An 8,841-nucleotide genomic window follows, 5' to 3' on the forward strand; every position below is an offset into this window, starting at 1 on the left:
TCCACGGTAAAAGTTTCCTGTTAAGAATCCCTTGATCAGCTTTAGATATACAGAAGATAATGCATCTTGTATAGAAAGTCCAGTTGAAACAAATAGGAGAGAATTAACATCAACTATAAAGTTACTAATTGAAAAGGAAACAAAGGGAAAACTAGACTCAATAGAATAGGAAATAGAGAGCAACAAGTATCCACAGGAATGGATTTTCCTAAAGGAAATAACTGGAACTATTGCCTGCACATTCACTCATTCCACTGTAAAGGATTCCTGTTAAGAATCCCTTGATCAGCTTTAGATATACATAAGATAATGCATCTTGTACAGAGGGTCCAGTTGAAGCAAATAGGAGAGAATTATCATCAACTATAAAGTTCCTAATTGAAAAGGAAACATCAGGAACACTAGTCTCAATGGAATGGGAAATAGACAGGAACAAGTATCCGAAGGAATGGATTTTCCCTAAGGAAATAACTGGAACTATTGCTGCACATTCACTCATTCCATTGTAAAGGATTCCTGTTAAGAATCCCTTGATCAGCTTTAGATATACAGAAGATAATGCATCTTGTACAATAAGTCCAGTTGAAGCAAATAGGAGAGAATTAACATCAACTATAAAGTTCCTAATTTAAAAGGAAACATCAGGCACAGTAGCCTCAATAGAATGGGAAATAGAGACCAACAAGGATCCACAGGAATGGATTTTCCTAAAGGAAATAACTGGAACTATTGCCTGCACATTCACTCATTCCACTGTAACGGATTCCTGTTAAGAATCCCTTGATCAGCTTTAGATATACAGAAGATAATGCATCTTGAACAGAAAGTCCAGTTGAAGCAAATAGGAGATAATTAACATCAACTATAAAGTTCCTAATTGAAAAGTAAACATCAGGCACACTAGCCTCAATGGAATGGGAAATAGAGAGGAACAAGTATCCGAAGGAATGGATTTTCCCTAAGGAAATAACTGCAACTATTGCCTGCACATTCACTCATTCCACTGTAAAGGATTCCTGTTAAGAATCCCTTGATCAGCTTTAGATATGCAGAAGATAATGCATCTTGTACAGAAAGTCCAGTTGAAGCAAATAGGAGAGAATTATCATCAACTATAAAGTTCCTAATTGAAAAGGAAACATCAGGAACACTAGTCTCAATGGAATGGGAAATAGAGAGGAACAAGTATCCGAAGGAATGGATTTTCCTTAAGGAAATAACTGGAACTATTGCCTGCACATTCACTCATTCCATTGTAAAGGATTCCTGTTAAGAATGCCTTGATCAGCTTTAGGTATACAGAAGATAATGCATCTTGTACAATAAGTCCAGTTGAAGCAAATAGGAGAGAATTAACATCAACTATATAGTTCCTAATTTAAAAGGAAACATCAGGCACAGTAGCCTCAATAGAATGGGAAATAGAGACCAACAAGGATCCACAGGAATGGATTTTCCTAAAGGAAATAACTTGAACTATTGCCTGCACATTCACTCATTCCACTGTAACGGATTCCTGTTAAGAATCCCTTGATCAGCTTTAGATATACAAAAGATAATGCATCTTGTACAGAAAGTCCAGTTGAAGCAAATAGGAGAGAATTAACATCAACTATAAAGTTCATAATTGTAAAGGAAATATCAGGCACCCTAGCCTCAATAGAATGGGAAACAGAAAGGAACAAGTATCCGAAGGAATAGAATTTCCCTAAGGAAATAACTGGAACTATTGCCTGCACATTCACTCATTCCCCTGTAAAGGATTCCTGTTAAGAATCCCTTGATCAGCTTTAGATATACAGAAGATAATGCATCTTGTACAGAAAGTCCAGTTGAAGCAAATAGGAGATAATTAACATCAACTATAAAGTTCATAATTGAAAAGAAAATATCAGGCACCCTAGCCTCAATAGAATGGGAAACAGAAAGGAACAAGTATCCGAAGGAATAGAATTTCCCTAAGGAAATAACTGGAACTAATGCCTGCACATTCACTCATTCCACTGTAAAGGATTCCTGTTAAGAATCCCTTGATCAGCTTTAGATATACAGAAGATAATGAATCTTGTACAGAAAGTCCAGTTGAAGGAAATAGGAGAGAATTAACATCAACTATAAAGTTCATAATTGTAAAGGAAATATCAGGCACCCTAGCCTCAATAGAATGGGAAACAGAAAGGAACAAGTATCCGAAGGAATAGAATTTCCCTAAGGAAATGGCCTGCACATTCACTCATTCCACTGTAAAGGATTCCTGTTAAGAATCCCTTGATCAGCTTTAGATATACAGAAGATAATGCATCTTGTACAGAAAGTCCAGTTGAAGCAAATAGGAGAGAATTATCATAAACTATAAAGTTTCTAATTGAAAAGGAAACATCAGGCGCACTAGCCTCAATAGAATGGGAAATCGAGAGGAACAAGTATCCGAAGGAATCGATTTTCCCTAAGGAAATAACTGGAACTATTCCCTGCACATTCACTCATTCCACGGTAAAAGTTTCCTGTTAAGAATCCCTTGATCAGCTTTAGATATACAGAAGATAATGCATCTTGTACAGAAAGTCCAGTTGAAGCAAATAGGAGAGAATTATCATCCACTATAAAGTTCCTAATTGAAAAGTAAACATCAAGAACACTAGCCTCAATGGAATGGGAAATAGAGAGGAACAAGTATGCGAAGGAATGGATTTTCTCTAAGGAAATAACTGGAACTATCGCCTGCACATTCACTCATTCCACTGTAAAGGATTCCTGTTAAGAATCCCTTGATCAGCTTTAGATATACAGAAGATAATGCATCTTGTACAGAGAGTCCAGTTGAAGCAAATAGGAGAGAATTATCATCAACTATAAAGTTCCTAATTGAAAAGGAAACATCAGGAACACTAGTCTCAATGGAATGGGAAATAGAGAGGAACAAGTATCCGAAGGAATGGATTTTCCCTAAGGAAATAACTGGAACTATTGCTGCACATTCACTAATTCCACTGTAAAGGATTCCTGTTAAGAATCCCTTGATCAGCTTTAGATATACAGAAGATAATGCATCTTGTACAATAAGTCCAGTTGAAGCAAATAGGAGAGAATTAACATCAACTATAAAGTTCCTAATTTAAAAGGAAACATCAGGCACAGTAGCCTCAATAGAATGGGAAACAGAAAGGAACAAGTATCCGAAGGAATAGAATTTCCCTAAGGAAATAACTGGAACTATTGCCTGCACATTCACTCATTCCCCTGTAAAGGATTCCTGTTAAGAATCCCTTGATCAGCTTTAGATATACAGAAGATAATGCATCTTGTACAGAAAGTCCAGTTGAAGCAAATAGGAGATAATTAACATCAACTATAAAGTTCATAATTGAAAAGGAAATATCAGGCACCCTAGCCTGAATAGAATGGGAAACAGAAAGGAACAAGTATCCGAAGGAATAGAAGTTCCCTAAGGAAATAACTGGAACTATTTCCTGCACATTCACTCATTCCACTGTAAAGGATTCCTGTTAAGAATCCCTTGATCAGCTTTAGATATACAAGAGATAATGCATCTTGTACAGAAAGTCCAGTTGAAGCAAATAGGAGAGAATTAACATCAACTATAAAGTTCATAATTGTAAAGGAAATATCAGGCACCCTAGCCTCAATAGAATGGGAAACAGAAAGGAACAAGTATCCGAAGGAATAGAATTTCCCTAAGGAAATGGCCTGGACATTCACTCATTCCACTGTAAAGGATTCCTGTTAAGAATCCCTTGATCAGCTTTAGATATACAGAAGATAATGCATCTTGTACAGAAAGTCCAGTTGAAGCAAATAGGAGAGAATTAATATCAACTATAAAGTTCATAATTGTAAAGGAAATATCAGGCACCCTAGCCTCAATAGAATGGGAAACAGAAAGGAACAAGTATCCGAAGGAATAGAATTTCCCTAAGGAAATGGCCTGGACATTCACTCATTCCACTGTAAAGGATTCCTGTTAAGAATCCCTTGATCAGCTTTAGATATACAGAAGATAATGCATCTTGTACAGAAAGTCCAGTTGAAGCAAATAGGAGAGAATTATCATCAACTATAAAGTTCCTAATTGAAAAGGAAACATCAGGAACACTAGTCTCAATGGAATGGGAAATAGAGAGGAACAAGTATCCGAAGGAATGGATTTTCCCTAAGGAAATAACTGGAACTATTGCTGCACATTCACTCATTCCAATGTAAAGGATTCCTGTTAAGAATCCCTTGATCAGCTTTAGATATACAGAAGATAATGTATCTTGTACAATAAGTCCAGTTGAAGCAAATAGGAGAGAATTAACATCAACTATAAAGTTCCTAATTTAAAAGGAAACATCAGGCACAGTAGCCTCAATAGAATGGGAAATAGAGACCAACAAGGATCCACAGGAATGGATTTTCCTAAAGGAAATAACTGGAACTATTGCCTGCACATTCACTCATTCCACTGTAAAGGATTCCTGTTAAGAATCCCTTGATCAGCTTTAGATATACAGAAGATAATGCATCTTGAACAGAAAGTCCAGTTGAAGCAAATAGGAGATAATTAACATCAACTATAAAGTTCATAATTGAAAAGGAAATATCAGGCATCCTAGCCTCAATAGAATGGGAAACAGAAAGGAACAAGTATCCGAAGGAATAGAATTTCCCTAAGGAAATAACTGGAACTATTGCCTGCACATTCACTCATTCCACTGTAAAGGATTCCTGTTAAGAATCCCTTGATCAGCTTTAGATATACAGAAGATAATGCATCTTGTACAGAAAGTCCCGTTGAAGCAAATAGGAGAGAATTATCATCAAATATAAAGTTCCTAATTGAAAAGGAAACAAAGGGAAAACTTGACTCAATAGAATGGGAAATAGAGAGGAACAAGTATCCACAGGAATGGATTTTCCTAAAGGAAATAACTGGAACTATTGCCTGCACATTCACTCATTCCACTGTAAAGGATTCCTGTTAAGAATCCCTTGATCAGCTTTAGATATACAGAAGATAATGCATCTTGTACAGAAAGTCCAGTTGAAGCAAATAGGAGAGAATTATCATCAACTATAAAGTTCCTAATTGAAAAGGAAACATCAGGCACACTAGCCTCAATGGAATGGGAAATAGAGAGGAACAAGTATCCGAAGGAATGGATTTTCCCTAAGGAAATAACTGCAACTATTGCCTGCACATTCACTCATTCCACTGTAAAGGATTCCTGTTAAGAATCCCTTGATCAGCTTTAGATATACAGAAGATAATGCATCTTGTACAGAAAGTCCAGTTGAAGCAAATAGGAGAGAATTATCATCAACTATAAAGTTCCTAATTGAAAAGGAAACATCAGGAACACTAGTCGCATTGGAATGGGAAATAGAGAGGAACAAGTATCCGAAGGAATGGATTTTCCCTAAGGAAATAACTGGAACTATTGCCTGCACATTCACTCATTCCATGGTAAAGGATTCCTGTTAAGAATGCCTTGATCAGCTTTAGATATACAGAAGATAATGCATCTTGTACAATAAGTCCAGTTGAAGCAAATAGGAGAGAATTAACATCAACTATATAGTTCCTAATTTAAAAGGAAACATCAGGCACAGTAGCCTCAATAGAATGGGAAATAGAGACCAACAAGGATCCACAGGAATGGATTTTCCTAAAGGAAATAACTGGAACTATTGCCTGCACATTCACTCATTCCACTGTAACGGATTCCTGTTAAGAATCCCTTGATCAGCTTTAGATATACAAAAGATAATGCATCTTGTACAGAAAGTCCAGTTGAAGCAAATAGGAGAGAATTATCATCAACTATAAAGTTCCTAATTGAAAAGGAAACATCAGGCACACTAGCCTCAATGGAATGGGAAATAGAGAGGAACAAGTATCCGAAGGCATGGATTTTCCCTAAGGAAATAACTGGAACTATTGCCTGCACATTCTCTCATTCCACTGTAAAGAATTCCTGTTAAGAATCCCTTGAACAGCTTCAGATATACAGAAGATAATACATCTTGTACAGAAAGTCCAGTTGAAGCAAATTGGAGAGAATTAACATCAACTATAAAGTTCATAATTTAAAAGGAAATATCAGGCACCCTAGCCTCAATAGAATGGGAAAGATAAAGGAACAAGTATCCGAAGGATTAGAATTTCCCTAAGGAAATAACTGGAACTATTGCCTGCACATTCACTCATTCCACTGTAAAGAATTCTTGTTAAGAATCCCTTGATCAGCTTTAGATATACAGAAGATAATGCATCTTGTACAGAAAGTCCAGTTGAAGCAAATAGGAGAGAATTATCATCAACTATAAAGTTCCTAATTGAAAAGGAAACATCAGGAACACTAGCCTCAATAGAAAGGGAAATAGAGAGGAACAAGTATCCGAAGGAATGGATTTTCCTAAAGGAAATAACTGGAACTATTGCCTGGACATTCACTCATTCCACTGTAAAGGATTCCTGTTAAGAATCCCTTGAACAGCTTTAGATATACAGAAGATAATGCATCTTGTACAGAAAGTCCAGTTGAAGCAAATAGGAGAGAATTAACATCAACTATAAAGTTCCTAATTTAAAAGGAAACATCAGGCACAGTAGCCTCAATAGAATGGGAAATAGAGACCAACAAGGATCCACAGGAATGATTTTTCCTAAAGGAAATAACTGGAACTATTGCCTGCACATTCACTCATTCCACTGTAAAGGATTCCTGTTAAGAATCCCTTGATCAGCTTTAGATATACAGAAGATAATGCATCTTGTACAGAAAGTCCAGTTGAAGCAAATAGGAGATAATTAACATCAATTATAAAGTTCATAATTGAAAAGGAAATATCAGGCACCCTAGCCTCAATAGAATGGGAAACAGAAAGGAACAAGTATCCGAAGGAATAGAATTTCCCTAAGGAAATAACTGGAACTATTGCCTGCACATTCACTCATTCCACTGTAAAGGATTCCTGTTAAGAATCCCTTGATCAGCTTTAGATATACAGAAGATAATGCATCTTGTACAGAAAGTCCAGTTGAAGCAAATAGGAGAGAATTATCATCAACTATAAAGTTCCTAATTGAAAAGGAAACAAAGGGAAAACTTGACTCAATAGAATGGGAAATAGAGAGCAACAAGTATCCACAGGAATGGATTTTCCTAAAGGAAATAACTGGAACTATTGCCTGCACATTCACTCATTATACTCTAAAGGATTCCTGTTAAGAATCCCTTGATCAGCTTTAGATATACAGAAGATAATGCATCTTGTACAGAAAGTCCAGTTGAAGCAAATGGGATTTAATTAACATCAACTATAAAGTTCCTAATTGAAAAGGAAACAAAGGGAAAACTAGACTCAATAGAATGGGAAATAGAGAGGAACAAGTATCCGAAGGAATCAATTTTCCGTAAGGAAATAACTGGAATTATTGCCTTCACATTCACTCATTCCACTGTAAAGGATTCCTGTTAAGAATCCCTTGATCAGCTTTAGATATACAGAAGATAATGCATCTTGTACAGAAAGTCCAGTTGAAGCAAATAGGAGAGAATAATCATCAACTATAAAGTTCCTAATTGAAAAGGAAACATCAGGCACACTAGCCTCAATGGAATGGGAAATAGAGAGGAACAAGTATCCGAAGGCATGGATTTTCCCTAAGGAAGTAACTGGAACTATTGCCTGCACATTCTCTCATTCCATTGTAAAGAATTCCTGTTAAGAATCCCTTGAACAGCTTCAGATATACAGAAGATAATACATCTTGTACAGAAAGTCCAGTTGAAGCAAATAGGAGATAATTAACATCAACTATAAAGTTCATAATTGAAAAGGAAATATCAGGCACCCTAGCCTCAATAGAATGGGAAAGATAAAGGAACAAGTATCCGAAGGAATAGAATTTCCCTAAGGAAATAACTGGAACTATTGCCTGCACATTCACTCATTCCACTGTAAAGGATTCCTGTTAAGAATCCCTTGATCAGCTTTAGATATACAGAAGATAATGCATCTTGTACAGAAAGTCCAGTTGAAGCAAATAGGAGAGAATTATCATCAACTATAAAGTTCCTAATTGAAAAGGAAACATCAGGAACACTAGTCTCAATGGAATGGGAAATAGAGAGGAACAAGTATCCGAAGGCATGGATTTTCCCTAAGGAAATAACTGGAACTATTGCCTGCACATTCACTCATTCCATTGTAAAGGATTCCTGTTAAGAATGCCTTGATCAGCTTTAGATATACAGAAGATAATGCATCTTGTACAATAAGTCCAGTTGAAGCAAATACGAGAGAATTAACATCAACTATAAAGTTCCTAATTTAAAAGGAAACATCAGGCACAGTAGCCTCAATAGAATGGGAAATAGAGACCAACAAGGATCCACAGGAATGGATTTTCCTAAAGGAAATAACTGGAACTATTGCCTGCACATTCACTCATTCCACTGTAACGGATTCCTGTTAAGAATCCCTTGATCAGCTTTAGATATACAAAAGATAATGCATCTTGTACAGAAAGTCCAGTTGAAGCAAATAGGAGAGAATTAACATCAACTATAAAGTTCATAATTGTAAAGGAAAAATCAGGCACCCTAGCCTCAATAGAATGGGAAACAGAAAGGAACAAGTATCCGAAGGAATAGAATTTCCCTAAGGAAATAACTGGAACTATTGCCTGCACATTCACTCATTCCACTGTAAAGGATTCCTGTTAAGAATCCCTTGATCAGCTTTAGATATACAGAAGATAATGCATCTTGTACAGAAAGTCCAGTTGAAGCAAATAGGAGAGAATTATCATCAACTATAAAGTTCCTAATT

The sequence above is a fragment of the Sminthopsis crassicaudata genome, chromosome 6 (genome assembly GCF_048593235.1).
Source record: "Sminthopsis crassicaudata isolate SCR6 chromosome 6, ASM4859323v1, whole genome shotgun sequence".
Taxonomy (NCBI): domain Eukaryota; kingdom Metazoa; phylum Chordata; class Mammalia; order Dasyuromorphia; family Dasyuridae; genus Sminthopsis; species Sminthopsis crassicaudata.